We start from the raw sequence: 27,592 nt of genomic DNA, 5'->3' as shown, positions 1-27,592 counted from the left end.
CAGGATTATACCCACTGGCTAGTTAAGAGGAGCACAGCCATAAACATGTCCTGCTCCAAATAAATCACAGCACAGGCACAGAAGTACAATGCATGCATTACCCCCCAGCCTGTCAAGCTCCTACAAAAATACGCAGTTTTTCTTACACTCAAAATAATGCCGGTTGAAAACATACACAGATTATTTGAAATTGTATGAGAATTACCTCTGTTGCACCTTTTGGTCATTACAGAACAGATTCTAGTGAATATATGTAGATGAAGTAAAGCTTTCGAAGCCTCTGAAGTATCCCTGGCATGCAGAATGGTGTTTTTATTGTTACTGGCTAATGCAACTTTCTAATGAATTCACTGCCTTGGGATTTCAAAACAGAGAACCATTCTCTTCTCAAAGTTACAGAGAACACCTCTGAGGATACAGATATCATAAACAATTTCTAACTCCATAACGTCTGCATTTCTGATCAATTTTGATATATAAAAGAAAATCTTTGTAGCCTGCGACTATGAGCAATGACTATAAGGCCAAGATGGGCCGTACTGTCTAGAGTTATATGAAGTGCCGTACTTAGAGGGAAAGAGGATTTTTTCCTAGGTCAGATTGCAGGGACAGTAAGACCTCAGTTTCTGTCACATATCTGCTTTCTGTGACCATCTCAGCATTTCATTAATACATTCCACTGTATTGTAATTTTCCTTTTCTCTCTAGTGTCCACTTTAATGCTTCATGATAGAATCCCACATTAAATAAGTAGCATCAAACCTGAGTTGGTCTTTGCCAGTCTTTCCAACAAAGTAAATGGGAACATCATCAGGGCAACATCTGAACTTTTACGTCTCAAAAATTAATTTCAAGTGTTTAGATAGCAGTGGGGTGGATTTATCAACACAGTGGGTAGAGAAGTTTAATACATTACACGTCTGTGTGAACATAGCAACAAGTTTTCACTTTAAAGCACACAAAAATTATTGTGTTGGCTTCATGTATGAGGGGAACGAAGAAGTAGGACAATTCTTTGGAACTGTGCATCTCCTGAAACCTGTAGATGCAAACTGGCTATATTGGGTGAAGTCCATTCTTTTTATTTGGTTTTGACTGCTGTAAGTATTTGACTGGTCTGTTTACCACAGGTCAGACACCCTTTATCTCAGGGACTTGTCATTGCAAGCACAAAGACACATGGATCTGATATGCCATATTTCTGGTGGATGAAACCATGCCATCAGTCTGTAATTTCAATGCTGGAGGCTCCTGTCAACCTCTCTTATTCTTGATCTGCCACAGATTCTGAACTCAGAGTGCTGACCTAAGAGCAGAATCTGGCCTAGTTACATGATGGTTGAGCTGAGGACCTAGGAAAGAAATGGATGCATGAAACACAGTGCTGATGTCCCTATTTTAAGCCTTGTCATTCTTCATCACAATTTCACTACAAGGTTTTGAAGGCATCAACATGGACACTGGAAGTGCTGTGACGTGCCATCTACAGCCGAAAAGAAACTAAACTTCTGAAGAGATCCAGGATCAAAGGACCTGGGAAACATCAGCTGGATGGTACTTCTATCACGTTACAAGGCTCGATGCAGCAAGTATGGGAGAACAAGCTCTGCAACAGATCAGAGCCAATTATCAAAGTAATCCCATTTGGCCATAAAAATATCTAGTCATTTAATACTGCTAAGCCTTGTTTGTAATCACAGAGCTTAATGAGAACAACTTACACTGAAAGGAAGGAAGGGAAATCTCTGGAGTAGAAAGGCTGCTAAAGAGGATGTTAACAAATGCAAGTAAATTTGAGGTTTTAACTTCTTTTATATAGGCCATACGTTATTCATAGAGGATTTTTTTTCTAATCAGCCAACCCAATGCCGAAGCCAGCTTCAGGATTATGCAAGCACACTTTTTGTTTTCACATTCTGTGCCATGTAGGCAAGTCCCTCAATTAAGGCAAGGTTTCTTTTGTTTGGATGAGATTCTGTTTAATTTCTGGCAGACAGATTTCATAAATAATTAACATTTATAGAAGGATGAATAGCAGATGAATCTATAATTCTCATTAATCACCAGAATTTCAAATTGAACTTGAATTCTAAGCAAGCATTTGGCAGATCTGAACAAAGGAGAAAAGGTATTGGACAAAAGTATGGTTTAATTCAAATCTTGAACAACAGAATGATATATAGCAATGAGTGGGATCTAACATCTGGGAAGAGCATGGGAAGTATTCTCATGGGAAGTATTCTTCACACATCTTTTTGAGAATCCTGAATCCTCTTCACTGTGTTTCAAGCATATTGGATGTCACACTGCAAATACTAGCGAATGGTTTGATAAACAGTGGACATTAGTGTTACATGTTAAAGATTTTAGCCAGCTTACATTGTAAATTCCTGATGGAGAGGAGTGAAGAAGATGGTTCTCAGTGGTTCACAGTGAAAGGACAAGAGGCAATGGGCATGAACTGAAATACAGAAAATTCCATCTAAACATTAGAAAAATCTTCTCTTCTAAAGATGATCAGATGCAGGACCAGGTTGCCCAGGGACTTGTGGAGTCTCTGTCTACAGAGATATTCAAAACCTGACCGTATATGACCTTGTGCAACCTGCTCTTGCTAACCCTGCTAGAGCGGGAGCTGTTGGAGTAGATGATCCAGCTGCCTTCCAGCCTTGACTATTCTATGAATTTGTGAAACAGCGGGTCTAATTCTCTGTGGTTATATACAGATGTAACATATGACCAAAGCTGTTTCTTTGCTTCTACTTAGAAATACAGAGCTGGTAAACCCCACTGGCAAGGTAATGTACAGTTAACAACTTCAGTCCTTTAAAATACAAAGATCATTAGAATAAATAAAAGATTATACTTAGCTGTACTAGTGTCCCCTGGCTCACATTATCCTCCCTGGTGACAGTGCTGTTGAACAACCCGGTACAGCAATATAATAGCTTAATATCTGGCTATATTTAATATCAAATGCCCTGATATTGGCAGTGCCCACGATGGCTACAGGTCTATCAGCATTTTCAAAGCTTTATAACAGCCATAAAAACCCATGAAGTATAGAAATGAGTCAGCCAGTACTTATAATTGCTGGCATTTAGCACCAGATATGATGACTAAGAATCTATATTTGTAATACCTGGAGCTGGTGGAGTCCAAGTACAAATCCTGGGGAAGATCAACTAAGCACTACATTTTCGTGAATTAAATATACTGAACTGCGTGCAGCTTACTAGTTGTAGAACTTTTAGGCGAGCACCTAAATATACTTTTATTCTGCGCATGCACTACCAACATATTCAGTTCTCTTGCAAAATGAGTATTATTTTGACTTTTCCCTGAATGCAGAATATTGCCATGTTTGGCATTCAGCTTCCTGCCCTTTCATCAGCAGACATGGCTGCATTTCACATTTTCAGAAATAATGTTTAGGAAATTCCCTGGGGCATCATCTTTAGTGGCAGATGTCATGTGTCTCATACGCTCAAAAACAGTGTGACAGCATTTCAAATGGTCTTTCTTTCCTTCCTGCACTAACCAACCCTACAAAAAATTAAACTGAAACAAAAATTTAGGGAATTACTATCATAATGTCTCAGATGTTTCTCTGTGAGAGAAGGAGCTTCACTAAAAAAAAGGATGTCCCAAGATTATACATTAAATTTAGCTTTAAATGGCAGTTTATGTAATTTATCTGAAAGAGGGCTGATATTCCAACCCACATGCTAACATTATTTACAATTATACTGCGTTTTATCCAAAAGAATCCTGATGTGTTTCACAAACTTAGCGCAGTACAAACACCATATATCTATGGTATCCACCTCAAGGGTGTCAGTCACAATAACAGAAGTGCTGCAAGTAATTCAAAGAACAGAACAGTGGCTAAATTAAAATGGTGCTTGATCTGCAGATTGAGTAGATTAATTTAACTACAACTTCATCTGAAAGACCTACAGATTGTTTCAGAGTCACAGTCAGCAAGAGGCATGTCCACCAGAAGACAAAAGGCTGAGTCAGCCCTCACAGATGTTAACCAGAGGTGAAGGCGGATGTTGACCACATTTGTGTTCTCAGGCTGGTCTTTGATTTGCATGTTTTTAGGTATATGTAAACGGTGCAGGTAAGATTACATTCAGGCTCTGTATGTTTCCAGATCAGTGCTTAGGCCTTTACAGTTTCTGTTACTTAATTGAGTGAGTGACTTTAATATTAGAGTTCAAGTTACTTACTGGTGTGTTAAAATCAAATGTTTAATTTTTGCTGCGAAAACCACTACATTAAATATGTTTCTTCACTGAAAAATCAACTTTAAAATCTAAATAGAATTTACCAGTAGGGACACCATTTTTAAGCACAGATATTTAAACTTTAGGCCTCCTGCCCCTCTTTTTTCCTTCACTCAGATGACAGTTTGGGGCAATTGAAGGTTTTTCAGAAGTATCTATCTACCTGTGGCTTTGTTTTCTGATTTTTTTTTTCTTTTTTTTTTTTCTTATTGATCTCTCTCTTTGACAATTATTTCTGTTTAGGAATAAGGAAAAAACACTTTATGATTATAGGCCTGAAAAAAATAGACATATTTCTGGTATTTTGAACCTCACATTGATGTGAAATATCATATATATTTTGTCTTCGTTGTATCCTTTAAAAATAACTCCTAACTATACCAAAATTCAGCGTAGTCTACAATCTCAGGTATGGTAACCTAACACTGGGGAAAGGTATAGGGGGTAAAAGAAAAACAGAAGACAAAAGTGATGTTATTGTATAGATTCAAAAGAAAACATGCCAGGTAGCTGATTCATTTTAAGCAAGGCAAGTCTTAGTCATTTTTCTTCCCATGTTTCAAATCTTAAAAATACCTCCCATGTTAAATTGTTAATCCTTGATCAAACATTTTTGTAATAATTAATTGACAGGCCTGCAGACAACATCTACAGCCTAAGCTTGCTTCTTCCTCTATTAGTCGAACGGAACAAAAATAGACTGAAACAGAAAATTCCAGTGTTTCAATCTTCAGAAGTTTAGGTGCTTCTTTGGCTAGATACTGACTCACACTTTATATTAAATATCTCAAACAGTTGAGGTAACCTGCGAGATTTTAAGGCTTATGAATAGTATAGGGCAAAAGCCAGACTAATTTATGAATGGTAGATAAACCTGAACTAAAATTTACACATGCACTTCACAGTAACGCCACTAGAAAATGCATAAAAATATGCAGTCCTACTTACTTTGTGCCCTCCAGCCCTTCTACTTTGTGATTTCATATCACTACCATTCAATACCTATGCACCAAAATGAACGTAATAAAAACAAAGTAGAATTTATTCACATCTCTGAAAAGACAGGAGAAAGCTATGAGTGTTGTCATTTCAGCAGTCAGTTGTGAGTAGCAAGAAATGAAAGCACAAAAACAAAGGAAGATATTTGAGTGTAAAATATTTACACCACATAAACTTACAAAGGCCAATATGCAATTGCTACCATAAAAATATCTGAGTTGCTCCATGAAGTTGTTATCAGGAATCTTGTAAAACTAGATCAGTCTACCGTTATAACACACAGCTGTTAAAATTTGAACTGGAACAGAAGAAACCAAACATGAACAGGTAACATTTAAATTGCATTTAGTATCCCTGAACAATTTCTTTAATTCAAACAAGAACATCTAGAACATCTACAGAAAGTTTTAGGGTTTTTAACTGACAAATTGTAAATATTGTGAAATGAAAGTAATTCCATGCCTGGAAAACCTGTTTTGTATGTAGGCGTGCTGTTTGCTCCCTCCTCTGAAACTTGGTTCTGTGTTGGATGGATATACTTCACTGAAGTATTTAACTCTTATGGTTGTACCTCAAAGAAGAGAAATACAGACAACTGCTGGTAACAGCTGAGTTTCACTTACTGCCACATACTAATAATTTTACTTTGCGTTTCTGAACTACAGCCCAACCCAAAGCCAGCAGCAGCCAGTGTACACTGTGATTTCTCTGTGCAATGTGTATCAGAAACCCCCACCTGAGAAGGGGAAGGATAGTCCACAGGACATTAAGCAGATAGAAATTTTGCCTGTTATCAGTTTTGCATCTAGGATAACAGATTCTTCTCTCAAGGAATATTTTGGTAGTGGGAGAGACGGATCTACTACTACAGACAAATTGAGAATAACAATAAAGAAATACAGTGAGAATAAAACAATATTTATGCAAAAAAAGATACTGTCTACTGACGGTGGTGGCATTTATGTTTATACCTTCTTAAAAAGATACAAGTAGCTTTTTGGAAAGAAAAGAGATTTTCTTCAGTGAGTAATACTTCCATTACCTTTCTTAGACACCGCTAGGTAGAAACATTTGTCCTTAGTATTACTGGCTGCCCTGAACGTTTTTCCTACTCATTGTACACATTACTGAATTTAGAAAAAATGCTTCTGAGAGTACAGTTTACTTAAAATACAGAAACGAATAACTATAAAAAGGAAAAAAAACCTACAAAGTGAACTGATTAGTCTGCCTGGCTAGTTCACTCGTTCAGTTTCAGCACATGGCTGCACACAACACAGTTCAACCAGTTCTTTATTATTTCATAATGTTAAAGGTTAATACCACAACACAAAAAAGGGATAGTAGTGGGTTCTTAAATTAGCATTTGCTTAGCTCAAATGCCAGTGCACTAATCTCTCTGTTTAAAAACTAGCACAAATAGTATTGTAAATCACGCTTACAGAGTGGTGGATTTCTGTTGTCTTCCAGACAAGAAGCATCTAATTGGGAGGGAATTAGAAGGGACACCCCATGTCCCATTGTCACTTTGCAGGCTTTTCAGACACAACACACTGACCAGTGTGATGTAAAGATGACATTAACTCTCAGATTACACTCCTGCCTGACTAAGATAACAGGAGATTCCTGCTAACACTAAGAAAGTATTCTGGGAATGAGGACTCCAGCTGCAGTTTTATCAGGCTGACTTTTGAGTGAGTGCATTGGTAATTCCCAAGTACAATTATGGTGACAACATAAGCATTCACCTGTAGTACAAAATAAAAACCGTATATTAATATTAATCTTTAGGCCACCTACTAGTAACTTGAAGTTTGCACAGGAGAGAAGATAGTACGCCACTGTTCAGACACTGAATGGATCTGCTGCAGATGAGCATCACTCCTGCTTGCGTACTGGCAAGTGGAATGACAAACGTTCTCCATCTTTGATGATTCCAGGCAAGGTAGAAAACTGAGGACCAGAGGAGCAGCAGGTATTTAGGAGTGCTTTCAGCCTGCAATCTGATCGGATTATAGCCACTTTCATGTAGGGCTGTGTAAGAGAGTCTCCACAGAATATTTTTCTCCTACACATGATCACATGTAAAAGATGAAAAGTGTTCATCTAGAGCAATGCACAGTGGTTTCCAGTGCAGGTCATTCTTGGGACATGTATCTAATACTTGCCTGCAGGATTCAGAGTTGCAGGGCCTTTACCAGAGCTGATCCTGATTGCGAGTGGAATCCTACACCTCTGTTTATGGGCAGCTTCTCTGTATGTTGTAATGATTCTGTGCTGCAGACACAGCCACAGCAACCAGCACCCTTCTGACCATGCATGTCCCCTGAAAACACAGAGAAACTCCATCGAAAGCTGACATGAGCAGCTTGGCTCTTGAAAAGGACCTTTGACATTGATACTCTTCATGTTGTTGATCATCTAGACTACATTAAATGCCATGCAGAACGCAGAGCATTTGTATCTCTTTGTTTCACTGACGTCTGGCTCCTACTGATTTCTGGTGTGGGATTCTCCAGAACCAGCTCTGTTATCCTGGAGCGCACCCTCCTCACCTGGGAGGTTTCAAGGACAAACAGATCTGCTTGTTGTTTTAACCCTCTGGCTGCAAGGAAACTGCAGGAGTTATGCACCTTGCTTTTCTTTTAATTTTTTTACACAGCAAAGGCTACTTACATTAAAAACTACTGTGTTTCTATTTTAACTTCAGTGTAATGCATCCAGATTCCAAGACAATGAGAACCACTAAATAAGCCAAGCCATTGCATCCAGAAACAATTTGAAGTTAGCATTTATGAGATGTATTTTGCTTACAAGTGAATTCTTCGTTGTTTTTATAACTTGAATATCCTCTCCTGCTTGTACAACTATACAAGATCTAAAAAACCCTCTTCCTGCAGGGTTAGGCCGTTGCGTGTATTTCACTCCCAACACAAAGAACAGACCAACATCAGAAGAGCATGCTGTGCCTATGAACGTGCTCTGTCTCTGCTCCAGTTGCCAGATTTGTTCCTTTCATGCACTGAATGTTTGATAATACTTTAAAATGATGTTTCTCTGCCTGGACATACAAAAAACCCTAACGTTTTTCATTGACACATTGTCATCTTTTACTACGTTCTGTCTCTGCCCTGCCATAAAGTTACACTGGCTATTCTCGACATCGAGGATACTACACGTCTAACCTATCATTCCAACCCATTTTTCCACTGAAGGACTTCTCCCTGAAATCATATTGCATTGATTGCCGGTGTCTGCACGGCATTGTTTCACACCCTTCATGACTACTGAATTCAAACCTGAGAATGCTGCAAAACAGCATGCAATGCCACTTTATCAGTCTCTTCAATAAAAAGTAAGAACACATTTAGTATATAGTTGATAGTTTTCAGTTCTACGCACTAGAGCTTTCTGTACTAGAGACTCGGTATTAAAAATGCATTCCTTTGTTTAAAAGTATCACTTGTGTGCATTGTGTGCTTGAAAGGGGAAAATTGAGGAGTTACAGGCACACAAAGATGTGAGTTTACACACCACTGCCGCAATCTCTGCTCACTTTTGACACAGACAAAAAGCATGGTTGCACAACTACACAGTCACACATCAGCTATATTTACTGCAGACTGAAGTATAACTCTGTGAAGTACTCTTGTGCTTGGTTATGCTGAAGTACTCTAGTTCCGGGTTATCCAATACCCTATTTCACCAAAAATGTCGACCGCCAGCTGCCATGGGACTTCACAGCAAACCCGAAGGTCAGTAGACCTGAGGTATTTCAGACCAAAGAAAAAAGGAAAAAAAGATCAAGTCCAAACTTAAGGACTTTTATCCAAGATATTTTCCCCCAGGCATCTATATTTCATACAAAAGATAATCTGAACATGGGTTCCTTGGCTGGTTTCAGCTGTAACCATAAGGAAAAAGCTGAGATTGGAGAGCAGATTTCTGCTACTCAAGAGCCCTATGCATCAACCCTGAAATAATAGCCCTATTCAGAAATGAGTCGGAAGCCAACTTACTTCTTGGAGTTGTGGTGTAGTGCATTTCCAGCAGGATGTACCACTAAGCATGCAGATGGCTGTTACCTGGAGCAGCCTGGTAACCAGGGGGATTTAAGGCACGGCGCTCCATGGAGAGCACTGCCATCGCTTACTGCAAGGTGAGAGGCATGGATCGCAGCAGCAAACTCATATCCAAATAAAACAACCATGTCCTCCAGACTAGAGAGGATTTAAAATACAGTTCTTAGTCACTGGTGTTTTTCCTTCAGCAACATTCCCGGACTATGACCAGAAAGGAGCAGTAGGCAGGCACTCAGGATAAGAGGTGATTTTTGCCACATCCTCTGGCTATTTTCCATTCGATTGACCTCAGTCTTATCTGAACTGAACTTCAGGAAGTGGGTCTCATCTGTGCCCAAGCCTCCGTACCACTGTCTGGAGAATGAATTAGTTGGTAGCTTAATTTCTTGTGCACAAACACTGAGTCTGGAGCTCTGGTGCCCACAAGAGACATATGCCAGCATCATAACTTTCTCCTTTTTGGGTTGCTTTTCCTGTCCTAATTTATACTTCCTCAGTTACAGTACATACATTTACATGGTTAATGTTCAGATTGCTGAGATTACACCATAGTGATGCATGCAATATAAATGCCTAGACAGATGGATGCAGTATCACAGATTTCTGAAAGGAGGAGAACTTGCAAAGCCAGAAGCTCACACTTCAAGAAATCTAATTTGCTAACACAGGGGTCACTGAAAATAGATCTGAATACTTAAAAAGCAGTGAAATGCTCTTAAATAACGCACTGCTGACAAAGGTATATACTCTTTCCTAGAAATAGGCTCTAGTCTGTTAGGCTGCCAGGAAATGATCTTCTCAAGAAATTCTAAATTTTTTCAAATTTATGATTTATAAAGAGTAAGCGCAAATCTGTTCTGCAAAGAAAGTCTGTGGCAAAGACCGCTTTGCCAATAGCTTTCCTCCTTAAATAAAAAATGATGCTAAAACGAGACACCTTATTAATTAAACCAGGATCTATCCTGCAGCTTCGATTCTTCACATATAACTCATGGAATAGATCATCTCTAAATGACAAGTCACAATACAAGTTGAAATCACTACAGAGTAAGCAGTCTGGACTGATACCAGATGAGAGGTCTCTGGAAAAGGGTGTCTCTCTCTGATTATTAATAACATAGCAATAAGACAACAGGTGCTGTTCTGCCGAGCCCTCTTCATATTTTGATAAAACAAACTTGCCTCTCCAACCCACAGAGAAAAAAATACCAACAGACACAGAGAGACAGGAGCAATGACTACCTCTTTGATAATACTGCTCCTGACAAAAGGAAAAGTAAAATTGTCACTCACGACCACCTGCCTCTCCTGAGGACTGACACAGGTATTGCACGGCAAAGCTAATATTTCAGTTTCATAAACTCCGCTTTTCAATTCCTTTCTGGTTAAAACAACAATAAAAAAACCTCCAGCTTACTGATCTTTAAAGGTTGCTGGCAAGATAAATTGGACAGATACTAAAGGGGCTTGCTTGAAAAGATGTAGAGGTTGTAAAGAAGCAAGTGATATTTAGAGCAAAGAATCTAAAGCTGGTGAAATTGAAAAAGTAATGCATATGTTATAGGGAATGTACCTTTCCTTCCCTAGCTGTGCTATATCGTGTTTCCCACAGTTGGTTTCAAAGTCTCTCTTTGCCTTTCATCTTACACATATTTCAGCACAGTTGTTATGCAAGATGGGGAGTCATTCATTTTAATGTGATACTAAGCATATTACCACAAAAACAGAGAGAGGCTACCATTTTACTGATTATCTAATTAAAAAGCTCTACAATAAAAATCCTTTGCAGCCCCACGCTGCACACAAAAGATTCAATGCTGCATCTGAAAAGCCACATGCACATAAAAGCAAAGAATTTGTAAATGCTTCCGATTTTTGCTTTTGTTCTTCTTCTTGTTATAAAAGCCACAGTATCAGTCTCTTTAACTGCTAATAAAAGCAATTTAATGACAGGTAGATTTACTGGTTTGTAGCTTCTCTGAACCCCCAACATGCTCACTAAAGGAAAGTAACTTTAGCTAGAAAAGAGATCCTTGCAGCACTATGGTGAATAATTCATCATTGCATTTTTCTTTTCATCTCATTTTCTGTCAGTAATGTACACAACTGAAAATATTGCAAAATCTAAAAACAGCCACAGACACGGACTTCCAGCAGCAAAATACACATAAAACTAGCAGGCAGGTTTCCCCAGCTTATATAATAATAGCTTTAGCTCAACAGAACCCCCCATCACTCACCGAGGACTGAATTCACTTGAACAAAAGCAGAGCCCAGTCACCAAATGCAGCTTCGCAGGACTCTTAATGCGAGATGCTCCTGTCTGCTGTTCAGTTCACACTTGCCTTTATAACTAAGCCAACCAACAACATTCAGTTGCTGAACCTGATGAATTATAAAACGGTAGCTCCCAGACTCTCATATTTTACATCACAGGGGGTGGTCATCCAGCATACACACTGCCTGTGTACATATATTCTGCTGTAACTCATCCTGATAAACACATCAGTGCTGGCAGCAGTGACAGTAATTGGTGCTCAGGATGTACAAGCACAAACCAATAGAGCACACTCCCACCTTCTGCTCTGTGCCACATCTCTACCTGTCAATCACTGCACCTTGTTAAGGTGGAATGATCAACTGCACTTTGGGGAGAAGTGAAACTCAGAGCAGAAACCATCTGAAAACAGCAGAAAGCATCAACCTGATAGGAAATCTTCACTTAAACATTTCATAATACACTAGTAAATGTAGCTTCAATCTTTTTCTAGATACAGTTTTCACGATTTTTTTTTTTTAATCTTCAGAAAATCTTCCATTCTTAAAGACACAGTGCTTGTTTAGTGACTAACACAAAGTTCATAACTTCCACTATCATGAATGGAAATTATTCAGGCAATTTCTGTGGACATTAACAAGAAAAACCTAAAAGCATTACTCCAGGCAGAATGGCTTTTAAAGTAATGTACTGGTTAGGTGAAATTACGTGTACATTTTAAAAGCCTCTTAAAAAATGCTGACAGGTTTTAAGAATCTCTTCTAAGATATAAATATGTATTTGCAATGCTCTTCATTTCTCTAATGCTTTCTTTATTCCATATGCTTGTATTGTTTTTAAAGTAAATGTATAGATACAAAATTACAGAATGGAACAGCTAAAACTTAGACCCATTAATATAATCAGTTAAACGAAACATTTTCAAGTGGGATTAATTACAGCAATAGCAATCACAATTGTTGCACATGCCACAAATTAACACTCACAACCAGACCCTAACAAGCAAAACTGGTTACGGTAATGGCAACATACAGCCAGGGATCAGTCACTGGACAGGGTTGTGTATGGCAAGTCTTTGACGATGGAGCAGAAGTCGCTCTTTCAGTGTTGAGCTCCAGGAATTTTGTATGTGTTTTACACAAAACCAAGGTTATCTGTAGGAGCACAAAGTGGGAAGGAGTGCTTTATGTGGGGTGATTTTCTATTTCTACATCACTGATGACAACTCTCAGAGGGCTCCATTTGGAGCCTGAACTTGATCCAGCTCCTTTCATTCCCTGCGCCTGTAAAACTCTCCCAACATTTGGTACCACGATGAAAGGTTGTGCTTGGGAAGGTGAGCACAGTTGTGTGAGCGGTTGTGCATCGCCCGGATGCTTTTCCACGAACAACTGGGCTGAGGAATGCAAATGAAGCCTGCGCCAGCAGCCCCAGGCAGAAACCCAACCCTTCTCACCATCTGGACCGACTGATGTGCGTCATAATGTGGGAACAGGGTGTTGCATTTCATGCATACCAAAAGCAAGTCTTATATATATCCCTTTTCTCCCATCCTCAGCTGCTTGTTCCCCCCCATTCCTCATTTGTCTTTATGTGTTCAGCACCTTCACTATCCGTGAAAAAAATTCACGAATGGCCAGAGCAGTATTTCTGCATGTGCTACTGGCTCTTACTATAGTGGCTTGTATGAAGGAAAAGCTGTGTATAGTTGGGTGGCAGAATGCGAGGGAGACGTATCAGGACTTAATCAGAGTAATGGTTTTGATGTCTTGCTCTTTCTCAGAGGAAAAGGCAGCTGAGATCCAATAATTGGATTCTCCAGCGATGCTGACTGGGAATAACCCAATATGGGCAGAAAATATTCCACATGACAGACCCTGGATCATTGAGAAGCAGCAAAAAGATCTGTGCCACTGGATTTGCCTTATAGAGCCAAATCCTCTTCTCCTGGGTTTGCACATTTCACTTCCTAATCGCAGGGCTTCTCTAAAATGGCACAAGCACAGCAGTTTGTTGTCTTGTGCACTAATTAGGGTTTTCTGACCTATTTTTCATAAAAGACAGTTTCAAACCACATGTGCCAGAATGCCTTAAAAGGCATCTATTTTCCTTGTTGTTTTGCCTTAACCATTCAGGTTTGAAGAGGCTTCCCAAGAATCTACGTAAAGATGACACTGCCTTGTAATAAATTGGTGCAGTGTGATTAAGACACAAACAATACTTGGTTGAATCTCCTTGACCAACATAACATTCACCCTAAAATTCAGCTTACGTTTACTGAAACACAGGTTTGTAAAACTGACCAGTATCACAACAATGTAAGACACTAACATTTCATAGCTGTGTGTAGGTGGCATGCATAAAAGACAGCCTGTGGTATCACACAAGAGCCACAATTCCAAGAATTGCTACCCGATTTCACATTTACTTGCAATTTTTAATTAATTATCCTGGCTTCCATGTTACCTTTCCATGGGAAATATTTAATAGCTGATACTGCCATAATATTCCGCAACGTGGTGCTCTGTTAAACCACTACCGTCTTGGTAAACGGATACATTCATCACACAACCTGTGGCCTCGGGGCTCTGTTCATGCGTTCTGGTGCAGAATGTGAGATTTCACATTCGAACTTTCTCATTTCACTGACAGGTGTGTGAAAATCCCATATGGCTGCCAGATTTCTGTATGCCTACGTATGTATATATAGTATGTATTTTTAAGACATTAGTAACAGACAAATTTGCTATTGACTTTGAGGTCCTTTGCTCCAAGCTGCAAGCTATAAATTATTTTAAAATGAAGAAAAAAGACAAAAGTGTTCCCATTTCCTGCTGAAACATGACTTCTCTCTTCCATAGTCATGTGGACTATATTGACTACACATCACAGACATCCTCTTTGCTATCTAAAGTGAGCACGCAGATCACTGGACAGAAATCAGGGCATTTGGCTGGAGTGAAAAGAGTAGTTACCTTTTCCGCCCAAGAAACAGCTAAGGAAACTTCAAATTAAGAGTAACTAGAGGCAGATTTGATACTATCAAGATCACAAATTAGCTAGTACAGTTAACTTGCATCCCAATGAAGCAAAACTACATCTCCACAGTGTGGACCCAGAGTTCCAGGTGAATAAATGTGCACCAACAGAGATAATTTGCAGGCTACGCCAGATGGTATGGATGATCAGTAGGCTGGTCAGTAATTTTTACCATTTGGCCTCAGAAGCCATCATGCAAACTAAAGATATGTTTATTCAGTACCTTGCATTTAGAAATTATACTCTTCAACTTCTTTAGTTATTTTTTTTCAGATTTACGCTGGTTAAAGGAAATGCTCTTTCATCTGATAGTCCATTGATGGCACTGTCAGACAGTGTCTCTAAAGCAAAGAGCCCGGCAGGATTTAAAAAATGGACTGGGCATTTATCAGACAATAACATCGTAAGAACAGTACTAACAAGAAATATCAGCTTTCCAACGATCAGGGGATCTAAAAAAACTTTGTTTCTTATGGATGTTTCTCCTTCAGTCTCAGACTCAACTCATTGCTCTTCCTCAGCCTGCAACATTTCACCGCAGCCCAGCTTCTCCTGGCTCCCTTACAAGACAAAACCCAGAACCTCAAGGCTGCAGGTCACTAACCAGGTCATTGCCCACCTTCCTCCCAGCGAAGGCACTAACTTAGCTCTCCCTCCCTAATCCATCTAAGAATTGCCATGACATCTGTATGAGCTTAGTTACTTCTGAGACCTACCTTTTTTCAAATCAAAATCAGCTGAGCATACTTGTAGAGGTCTTTCATTACATTTCATAAAGGTAATCTCTAGTTACAGGGAATTTCAATGCCTATACTCTCTGAAGGGAAGTAGGGTGATAGGGATGTTGTTGTACCTTTCAAGTACAGAAATCTATCAAACTTTTAATTCCACCTGAGATCACTGAGGATTTATGAATTTCACTAGCTACTCTACTGTCTGTGGCTTGAATCCAATAAGAATCTGTCCTTTTACAAATATATGATAAAACAGTACCACAGACTTTAGTCAGATGATTTCATTGCTGTAACCTACATACATCATGCACTGCAAAATAAACAGCAGTGACAATGTAAATGAATGTAATTGCCACAGCAAAGCAATGGAGAAATTAATTTCCTTTCATTGTAGTTCACTTGCAGTTCCATTTAAGAACAGTTTTTAAACAGCTTCATTTTGTAAGATTAATCCTCATAAGTACAAATTAATAAAAATGTATACTTAGATTAATTAATAAATTAACTGGCACAGGGCTTTGAAGATGTTAAGGACTGTACAAGTGCTAATACTATAATAATATTTTTCTGAATTACAATACTTTTCTGCCTCAAGTGACGTCTTTTCTGCTGCAAGTGCAGAGTGCAAACTCAAGTCCTCTTTCTGAATGAGGACTGTGTTTGAAAAAATACAGAAAAAAGAGGATTAAAGAGGATATTCAGGCAGGTCTGAATGAATAGACACCCAAGAGAGCAATCCCAGTTGATCAAGGGCAAAGACAAGAACTTGCTTTGCTAGTTAGGAAGGCTGAACTCTCTTAATGGTGGCTTCATAGTCTCAAGAATATGAATGATCATATCAGTAATAAAGAAGAGCTGCTAAAAGGAAGGCAGGCCAGATGGCACTTTCCCTAGAGCCTCTGGAGAGGCTGCCTGGATTTGATCTGAAAAGCCTTTTATAGCACCCCATGAACCTGGAATACGACAGCAGCCCATTTGTAAGCCAATGGATGTCTCAGGAGCAGTCTGAGACTTCATACAAATGTTGATTTTCCGTATGGCTTAGATTGGTGCAGCTGGTTAAAAGAACTGATGAACTTGGAGGATGTATTTCAGTATCCAGAACTGGAATTTCTTTCTTCTCTAGACTTTTATTTTCCCTTTAACCTTGTGTTTCTCATTGTTTTCTTTCAGTTTTTTTCCTTTTAAATGAGTTAAATTTGTCTGAAGCTCGATACTCAAATCCAAAATAAACCATAATGGACTTACTAACTCCAAGAGCCGGAAAAGGGCCTCACGATCAACTTTTTTTTAGGTAAAAGATTAGATTCAGCAGCAAACGAGACAAGCATCTTTTACACATCTTTTACACAAACAGAAGGTCCCACAGGCAACACCTTATAAGCCTGGTGCAGGGAGCAAACGAGTTAACAGCTTTGCATGGCAAAGAATGGCGGAGTGACACAAAGATCCTCCTGCGGTTCGCAGTTTAACTCTGCGTGCACTCAGTGGTGGGAGGAGTAGGTGGCTGATTTGGGGAAGAAGTATAGCACAGGAATGATACACTTGACTCCTCTGAGGATGGTGATGAAAATCTGTCAGCTTGGCATAGTCCTTCATGTTACCTACAGCAATTGCTGACGCACAGAGAAAGTAACAGCTCTACAGACATCACGGTAAAAGGCAATGTGCGGTGGAGAGAGCAGATCTGCTTTATTGAAGAAGCCCATGGCAGTGCTGCAAGGGGCTATCCATGGAAAGGGACACAAGATGAGCACACAGAACAGCCTTCATAAGAAAACTGTGAAATTCAGACCTGTGTTTGTGGTAGATTGCGAAAAATAAGCGGCATCGCCTGAGGATGCCTTCTGCACTGATTGTGACAATGAGCTAGCACAGGAATACGTACGCACACACTTTTAGATTAAGTTTTCCCCTCCTACAGTTTTCTTTCAGGAAAGAAAATTTGAAGCCTGGATGACTAACTACAATGCAGATGGCTGAGCAGTGTACAGACACCCATGCTAGCTCCAAATGAACTAGCTTAGATGATGCCATGAGTGAATTTAACCTACTCATGTTGAACCCCATGGCCACGCGGCTCCTGGAGCCTAAACACGTAAAGCAGTTTGTGATCCAGATACACCAGGTGATACTCATGCTACGTCTGTGCCAGCCATTCACCCAAATTTACTTCTGCAGGTTTTTTTTGCCATTACTTGCAAATGCGCCAAGAACGAACCTCCCAGCAAGGAAGGATATGTGCAACTGCAGGAGCATCAGAGGGAAGCGTTGCTCTGAAAAGGAAGAAAGAAATAACTGCTCTGCTGGGATATGGCAAAAGCGCCTTCAGCTCAGCAGGAATCATCTGTAGCCTTGCATGGTTCACAAGACTGCTTAAACTGCAGATTTACTGTCTTGGCTTTAATGTCAGACCAATTAATTCAGCTCTTACTGGAAACCCTTGTGTTTAGCTAAGGGTGATGGCACCCTGGTGAACCTGCTTTGAGAGGACTTTCATGCCCAGTCATTGCTGTACTGTCTGGGCACTCTGCAGGCAGGAAAGGCAATGACACTCCATCTACAGGACAGCAGTAACCACGAACAGGGAAATAAATGTCTGTCATCCCATTGCATTTGTATCTGGCAACTAACTTCCACAGAGTCTGGGCTGAGTTGGGCATTTAAGGACAAGCCAGCATTTTGTAGGGAATGTGTCTGATGGGACGCAGGAACCAGGACACTGATTAGATGCTCTGCTCTTGAACTACTTATAGCTCCAGGATTAATTAGGAATGGGAAAGCGCTCTAAGACCTTTAACCGAAGAACTAGAGAATTAAAGGAGGTGAAATATAAATACCTTTCTCACCAAAGCATCAGAATCTTTGAGTGAAACCCTACTCAAATAATTCACGCTATGTAGACACAAGAAGAAAATTTGGTTAATATTTCTTAAATGATGTCATAGGAATTATCAGGAAATAATGAAGAACTGAACAGAGAGATTGTACATGTGAAAGCTGAGGATGTATAGTTCTCAGCACTTCTATTAAAACTCAAAATGATGACGTATTTAAACGTTAATGCTGCAGGCCAATTCAGCACCTTCAAAGCAAATAGTTCTGCATGAGTTGCAGAGTCCAAGTAGTGATTTTCTCCAGTCTTTTTTTCTGCTTATAACCACAGTTGGGGAAAAAAAAGTCCTTTGGCTCTCCCAGTGTTTGTATTGCATAGCAGACAGCAATATATGTCAGTCTGAGTGTTATAAGAGGAAACAATAAAAAAGCACTGTCACCGAGCATGGATTCAAATTAAAGGAACTTTTTCAGCTCTAGTTCTCAGAGAACACATTAGTGCCCTTTAAAATGCAGTTTGGGGGCAGAATAATCAGAAGTGACACACTTGAATGAGAACAATAACAACAAAGTGACCCCGAGGTGAACACGGGGAAAGTGGACAAGCCATACTACTTTGTGTTGGTGCCAAACAAGGACTTTAATAACAATGTATAAAAATGCAGTAAGATAATGCAAACAGGCTACATCTGAAGGAAAAACCACAACCCTTACACAGAAACCGCTGTCTGCAGTCCGCCATGAGAGGATGCGGCAGTTAAGAAGATGACTCCTTGTGGAGATCGTAACCAGTTTCATGTCTTAATAGATGGCAGGTGTTCTAGCAAAGTGTGACCCTGTGGATATCATGGTATTCTGTAGAAAGTAATAGAAAAATTCATCCCTGAAAGTATCATCAAAGTTCTGGGCGTGCAAAAATTAGTTAGCTTGTACCAGCAGGCTATGAGGGGAAAAAAATCCTTTTGCTTTTTACCAGTAAACTAATTACTTTGTTTCCCAGGGAGCATCCCATTGGACTACCGTACTTCAGCTCATATCCATTGAAATAACAAGGACTTTTAGGAGGATGAAAAATGCAAATCCTGTGTGCGTGTTTACACTATGCTACCTATATCCTAATAAAAACAAGAGTCTAGTAAATGTCTGACTGACCGTAAGAGCTGATCAAGTAATTTGCAGTGAATATATAGTTTCTTCTCTGTTTCTTCTTATTTTCTGTTTTTTATTAATGAGTTTTTTTGTTGTTTTCACAAATTAATTATCACACAGGAGTTACTAGATGTCTTCTGCTTATAGAAATGATCTCTGAACATTATATTTTTAGTATTTACAATATGAGTTTTGCATAATCATATACTATTTCTTCATTTTCTGCCTGGTGAGTTGTAAATATTAGCACTACATTTCTTGGGCAAATATTCCTATGAAATATGTTAATTATAAAAATATTACTAACAGTAAGTTCATCCAAAACTTGGATGGAAATTAAATGTAAATGATCACAAAAGCAGATTAATCGTTCAATTATATATGTATGATTCTTGTAAAGTTTTTGAGGTATATGTTTGCCTTTTCTCAGAAACCTAAGAAACATAATTTTGAAAGTCAAATCATAATTAACATTTTTCTTCTTGTAACATAATTTCTGTACCAATATTATGTAGAATGTGGAATGTACTTTTATATCTGGCTTGGTTTGAAGTTAATTGATTTTCAGACAAGCATCTGGTTTTAAACTACAAACTTGATGACTTAAGAAGACTTGGAGAAATTACGGAAAATCAATTAAATATATGAAATCAATGTATGTAAAATTTAAAACATGTTAATATTCATGGAGTCACTTCAAGGTCTTTCTTTGAATGAAACGATCAGAAATTAAAGCCTTATTTTTCTGGAAGGATTAAATCCATTTGGGGTCTTAATATGCATTAAATTAACACAGTGCTCCCTGCAAATAATTGATTTTCCTTAACTTCCCCTTTACACCTGGTCGACAAAGTTAACAGCTTCTTGTGAGAAATCAACCTCATTTGGCATTAGATTGGATACTGCAGCCAGAAATTATTTTTGACCTTTCCAAACAAAACAAAATCTTCTTATTTCTTCCTATGTTGGAGTAATAAAAGAGACATGGCCTATGTTCAGTTCATTAAAATCTAGGTATACACATTATAAAGATAAATAACAGAGAGACAAGCCATTGAAAAACTCAGATTAATCCTTAATATTGTACTGAGGAAGAAAAATGCCATCATGCAGTATATAATCACTGATGACAGCATCAACAGATGAGAAAACATAATTTTGAAAAGTTAATCATTTTCTTTGAAGTAATGTTACTATAAGTGAGTGTCCCTTATTAATTTAAACTAATGATTTTTTTGATCTGTGTGATAAATATTATGACTGCTGAAATCTACAGAATGTTTCACATTATTTTCTACATTTAAGGACTCTTTAACTACACTTGAGAGGCAACCTGATATGTGAAGGCATGTCCTGTATGTATTGAACATTATGAGGACTAGGATAATTTTACAGTCTATTTGGTAAATCCTGGTGCAACTTGATCATAGAATCACAGAATCACAGAATAGTAGGGGTTGGAAGGGACCTCTGTGGGTCATCTAGTCCAAAGACTCATAGGTCTAGTCTTGCCAAAAGATGCTTCTTCTCTGCAGCTTCATACTAACATATGAGAGGAGAAAAATGACGTAATTATTCTGCTTACAGTTTCTCCAGTTGTCTGGAAATAGAGATCTTTGATTCTAACTGTAACATATTAATGGCTATTTTGCATTCTGGCCCTTTTGTTTTTGGGAATTTTTTGGGCGAGTTTTCTCTGCAGAGCTAGGAAATGGAACTAGACAGAGAAAGTTAATTTCCCACAATTTTATATTCTGGCAATTTGCTCAAAAGATCAAACATGTAGACTTAAAACATCCCTGGCAAAGACCAGGTGGTATGTAGTCTGCACCTCCAGCCTGGGGGTAGTCCGCACTGCTCAGTGTGGAGGATGAGTCTGTTCAGCAGCCTGGGAGGGAGCTTACCAGGAGAACCGAGCTGCTATGAACCAGAAACCCACCTGGGCTATACTGGCACTTTGACAAAATCATAATATCCTACCAAAATGTACCCTACAAAACATTTTTCCCTTTAGTTGTAATATGAAGGACAAGTAAGTAGAGTAGGCAATTTACTGGATGTGCTCTATTAGGTGTCTGCAAATACACAGTAGTGTCATCAAGTAAATATTTATTATTAAAAAAAATAGAATTTTCTCTGCAAAGAAAGCTCCACCCTCAATGACTGCCCCAGGAGTTAAATGTCCACATACACTAACATATCTGGGACCAAGGTATTATGTTGTTGATGGTTCTTAAATCAGCATTTTATGTAATAAGTTGTTCACTTCTTTGGTAGGCTTTTTTATTTTTTTTTTCTCTTCTGCAACACACAAATAATGCCTGTTGATAATATCCAGGTGCAGCATTGCCAGTGAACAGTTTCTGCTACTACATGAAGTGTATCCTCTCCAAAAACAATAAATATTTTGTTAATGGAGTGCATGTGACAAATAGTCCCGTAGCTGATCTTTCATCATCTCTATTTTGCTCATTTGGTCGTGATTTTACTGTTTTAGCATAAAAATGCTATTGTAAGAGAGAAAAACAAAATAATTATCTTATGGATAACTTCTCAGCTGACAGTAGCATCTGGGGCTTTAGAATGGGAAGAGGAAGGCTCAGCATAGTTCCTCAGCTATTTTAGTTACAACACCTATAAAAATCGTAACTATCTTGGCAAACACACACCAACCTCAGTTGCATATATATCAGACAGGAAGAGAATTAACAGGCAATCTCTCAACACATTTCATGCAAGTTTTCTAAACCCATCTCTCACTTGAAGGTCTCTTTTTCCAGCAGCATTAAACATGAAGTCTTCTTACAGAAAAGATGGTGGTTCTCCGGTTGCTCTGCTGCTCAAAGTAACTCCCTAACCAAGACCACCTATCTTCTGCCGCCAGTAATAACCAGCTTTGCAGGGATTCTCAGTTCAGAGCAAGAAATATTGTGTATCTGTCTTTAAAAACATATTTTTAAATGAAAATTGCATTCTTTTTTCCTAGCAGAACTTTGATTTAAACATTTTCTGGAGAACTTTATTACCAGGATCCACATGAACCAATAATCCAACAACGATTTTGCTAGAGCAATTTTCTACTATAAGCGGGTTTCGAAATACTTATCTAGCTATCCTGAAAGGCAATTTTCACACAGAGGAATCTTTACACCCATCACACTTACTTCTTGTACACTTAAATGAAGACACACTACCTTATTCACATGCAATACTTGACATCCAGTTTTCACTGAATTTATAGAACCTGAGCTCTGCTATGCAGTAAACATATTAATACACCTCATGCAAAATAAGCTAGGCTTTCAATTTTCTTCTGCCTTCATTAAGTAATGAGAAAAAAAATCTTGTGTCCCCCTTCTACATATTACCCACACAAAACATGCTTCAAAAGACAGGTAACTGAAGTCTCTCAAAATAATTTCAGCACAGTACTCAAGTATTTTTACACAGCTACAGACTTTCATGGTGAATTACACTGTGATATGCACTGTTAAATTATTGATGATATTTATCTAGGTGAAATGGAAGTGCATCTTGCAAAAGATATATTCTGATTCTCATAGATCTACTTGATTCCCACAGAATCAAAAATTAATTCAGGTTGGAAGGGACCTTCCAACATTCCTCTTGTGCAGCCCCGTGCTCAAAGCAGGTCCACTTGCTCAGGACCTTGTCCAGTTGAGTTCTGAACGTACTCAAGGACTGAGACTGCACAGTCTCTCCAAGAAACTTCTTCCAATATCTGACTGCTGCCACAGTGAAGATTTTGTTCTCAATAACGAACTGGAATTTCCTTTGTTGTAATTTGAGTCTACTGCCTCCTACATCATCAATGTGCACCCCTGAGAAGACTCTGGCTCTTCTCTGTATTCTTCTTTCTGGCAGCTGAAGACAGCAACAAGATCCGCCCTTCCTTTGAGCACAAAGCTTCCAGATTCATTTATTTATTTGAAATACAAGCTTAGAGACCTTTAAAAGAAAAAATTGTGTTTTTTAAAATGTTTCATGGCTATGAAACATTGTGGAGGGGTAAAATATTTGATGGCCAGTTTGTGAGCACCACTTTCCCCATCGATTTTATCCTTCTGTTTCATTTCTTTTTTTCCATCCTAATCTTCTCTAGCCTGGCAAAGGGGTACTGCAGTTCAGGAGAGGGACCACATACATTGCTGCTGATCAGAGTGCTCTGTAAGTGGAGAAGAGCAGTTCACAGCAGTTAAACGGATTTGCATCCATCTGCATGAGTACCTGTAGAGGTATTCATGGAAGGTCTGTGCTAGGTAGCAGCACGGGAACAATTAGAAAATGTGGCTTGTTTCCTAAGAACTGCTTTCAAAGGCACATCAGCACTGGGAAGAAAGGTGGATCTTAGGTCAAAAAGTGCTGTTTGCTTCTTTGGCTTCGTTCACCTGGTTTTATCTCCCCATAGTTCATCAAACTGATTGATAGCATATATTAAAAACTTTAAAAAGGAAAAGCATAAATTAAAAGGCTATGCAGATTTATGCAAATCAGCACATTGTGCAGCATTCAATCAATAATAAATAGGAAAATTAGGGGTGACCCTCAAGTTCCTGGCAGGCCACCAGTGCAAGAGCAGCAAAGGCTGTAAGGTGCCAACAGGTTGTGTAGCACACAGCAGCATCTTGCCACCTGGAGAGCTCAGACCGAGCCTTTGTTCCTGGTGCTCTGACATTCTGGCTGCAGGGGAAAAATGTACTTTTAAAAAAAAAAAATCTTTATGCCACATGTTCACGTTCTACATTTCTTCAAGCTCTAATAATATAATGATAGCTTTTGGCTTCTAGTCAGCTTTGCTTTCACACTCCTGTGTGCTTGTTAGAAGCCGCAGACACTGCCAGGGCTGGCTTAACCCCAGTGCCACAGGACCATCAGCTGGCTCGAGCTGTGAGGTGGATTTGAAAGACTTTTGGACTTAGAAGATGGAGGTTTTATTAGAATCTTGAAGTTTTTAATTAGAGACACCTCAAAGGCAATGTTTATAATTAGTAGCTCAGATGTTTCCAAGCTGATTCCTAGGCCCTGAGGCAGCCTAGAGCAGCTCATTTCTGTGCCACCGAACTGTCCTATTGTCCCAAAGTTTAACCTGGGCCCTGGTGCTGACTGTGCACCTGGGCTGGCTCCCAGATCATGTAGGACTGGGCCAAAATGGGCCAGGGACCTTGCCAATAATTTAACAGCAAAGGCAATCATATTCTGGTATAGGAATATTATCAAACAGTGTTTACTTGTGTATATGCTACCAAGGGATTATTTTAAATCAAAGAGACATTACGCAGGGATTATACCCAGCTTTCTCCTGGCCCATGTGTCCACATGGGAGGAGAGGCTCCACACTGTAAGCCATTGCTGCTTCTAACTCAGGGATTTCAGCCTGGAGAAGAGAAGGCTCTGGGGTGACCTTATAGCAGCCTTCCAGACCTGAAGGAGCCTACAGAAAGGATGGAGAGGGGCTTTTCACAAGGGTGTGTAGTGATAGGACAAAGGGGAATGGCTGTAAACTAAAAGAGGGCAGATTTAGATTAGATATTGGGAAGAAATTCCTCACTGTGACGGTGTTAAAACACTGGCACAGGCTGCCCAGAGACGCTGTGGCTGCCCCCTCCCTGGCAGTGTTCAAGGCCAGGTTGGATGGAGCTCTGATCAGCCTGGTCTGGTGGAAGGTGTCCCTGCTCATGGCAGGGGAGTTGGAACCAGATGATCTTTCAGGTCCCTTCCAACCCTTACCATTCTATGATTCTATGATTCTTTAAGAAGCAGCAGACCCCACGCCAGCACTCTGGTTTCCTCCTCCCTGCTCCTCTCTGGAACTCTTGCAGCTTGTGCACGAGCTGCAGGATCTCGCCTACTTTTTGTGATCTTTTTATCTGTCAGACCTTGAAGTTTCTTCTAGCTTTTAGCACCTTCCGTTCTCCATGGTGCCGGGGATCCATCCATCTCACCACTGGGGCTCCATTGGGCCCAGTCTTCCTACAGGAACTGAAGATAATGGTGATCAACCAAGTAAAAACCCAAATACTGTTTGTCACATCCAGGGCTAATTTTAGGCCTTTTTAGATGTCAGAATTACACCAGAATAAACAGATTCTTTATGACCTCCTTTTCAGAAAGCTCTGATTTTGAATCTGTATCAAGGTGACATTTGTTTCCTCAAAATTGTCCTCTCCCTGTACCCAAAATAGGGCAGTCATTGACCTCTTAGTCCTCTTGCAAGTATAAAAAGAAAACATTTTAGCACTTACACAAACATGTTCCTATCAAGGACAATAATTGCAGCACACACTTTACACCCATGGATGAAGGAATCAGGCACATGTCAAGCAGGTAGCTAAGGGCTGGCCCTACTACTGCTGTCCTGAAACAGGACACATGAACCTGGCTATTTGATTTCTCCCTTGTTAGTTATTCTTCATCCAACTCTCTGTTTACACACTTGCATTTTCTCTTGGGTTGCATGCCCTTAATGTAGGACACAATCTCCACACTGAACTCCTCAGGTTGTCAGGCTGAACTTATTACATTATTCCATATCATTGATCAGCATGTCAAGCACCTAGGTGAATGCTGAGACAGTACTTAAAAGATCACAAACAATTATTATTGTATTGCCTCAAAACTCTGGTGAGAATTCAGTTACCTTCTGCACTCAAGTGAAAAACACAATTTTTATTAGCCACACATTTGTACTCATGAGCCTCTGGGCAGAATTTGCCACTCAGACATCCCCAGACAGAGGAATAGGAGTCTGTTTTCAAGGTTTGTTGAGTTCAGCTGAGGAGATAATTTTGCCTCTGTCCTTACATATGGTTTCTTGTTTTTTTTTCATATAACCATTCAAGCGAAAACTACAGCAGAACTTGCCTCTAGAGGAAGAAAACAGAAAACTGCCAGCCACCTTCACAATATGAAAAAACCGCTACTGCAAAAGGTCCTTTTGGTGCCATAGATTCAAGCAACTGCCATCAGGGACTCCCAGTTAACTCTGGCCATAGCCACAGATTTAGAGCGCGTCATCTGCATCTGCAGTTTATATGCACATGGCTGAAGAGTTGGCCAAGCCTTCAGATAGCATCATATCAGGCTATGAAAATGGATCCTCCAACTCACTGCTCTACCATCGCAGATCCTAATGACCAATAGTTAGCTCTAAAAAGCTCTAGAAAGGGCATGATAGGCTGAAAAGTTCTTCCTGCTTTTGTAGTGAAATGAAGACATGAGAAATAAAAGAAAAAATATGTCACCTGATGTAAATCAAAAGGTATCAACTATAGAAAATTATAATAGGTTCTAAAAATATCAAAGAAATATGGCTGGCAGGACTAAGAACAATAAAAGGACAATTTCAGTCCATTTGGATGTAAAAAAACTCTGAGCAAAGGTGTAGACCCATCACTAGGTGAAGATAATAAAATCCTTAACAGTAATGCAGAATACAGGGAACTATTCACTAAACACTTCTATTCAGGTTTTGGAAAGAAATAGGATGATTAAAATTTTTTTACATGAAACGGATGAAGTACCTGTCTGTAATTAGTAGAGAGCTTATTAAAAATAAAGTAAAAAACTAAACATTATTAACTGGGAATAGATGATTATATATAAATAGGCATAATTAATTAATGTCTAACAGTTCTTGAAGCGACAAATGAGGATACATCTAGTCTATAGATTTTTCTCCTTAGTGCACCTTGGACTGCTGAGGAAACTCCAGCAGGCTGAAAGAATCGTGATCCGGATGGATAGGAAAGATGCCTGGGTAAGCACAGCGTAGTCAGCCTATTATCAATGCAATTAAAGTAACAACAAAAGAATTTAAAGCTGGGAACATAATACCATTTACATGATTTTATTGAAAGTAGATCTCCTCAAAAAAGCCTCATTTCTGACTTTAAAAAGATGACCAATCTAAAAAACCTTTAAAAATATGATAGAGTTCAAAGACTGGTAGAGAAGTTAATAATAATTAGAGAACATCAGCTGCATTTTATGATCTGGTTCATTTGTTAATGTAATCCCGGTTGAATGAAATCTGTCTGAATATAACCAGCTAATAGGATGTATATAAAGAAACGAAGAATGAAAGCCATTGCTATGAATGCTTGAGAAGAGTGACTCTAAAAGGGATTTACAGTAAAAATGGCTGGCCAATTCACTTGGGTTAGT

General features: G+C 39.2%; 1 protein-coding gene across 27 annotated transcripts in view; it reads right to left on the bottom strand.

Moving 5' to 3' along the window:
- Positions 1 to 27,592, bottom strand: part of DLG2 (discs large MAGUK scaffold protein 2) — a 1,094,951-nt gene that overhangs the window by 124,068 nt on the left and 943,291 nt on the right. Inside the window, exon 1 of one of the 27 annotated variants that reach the window (XM_075416816.1) lies at positions 11,614 to 11,928. The exons of the other annotated variants lie outside the window; for them this stretch is intronic. The gene's annotated coding sequence lies outside the window, so the exon portion shown is untranslated. Of the gene's footprint in view, positions 1 to 11,613; positions 11,929 to 27,592 lie in introns of those variants that run through there. 27 annotated transcript variants of the gene reach the window in all.

Source organism: Opisthocomus hoazin, chromosome 1 (genome assembly GCF_030867145.1).
Source record: "Opisthocomus hoazin isolate bOpiHoa1 chromosome 1, bOpiHoa1.hap1, whole genome shotgun sequence".
In the NCBI taxonomy this organism is placed as follows: domain Eukaryota; kingdom Metazoa; phylum Chordata; class Aves; order Opisthocomiformes; family Opisthocomidae; genus Opisthocomus; species Opisthocomus hoazin.
This window is presented reverse-complemented; position numbering and strand designations above follow the sequence as displayed.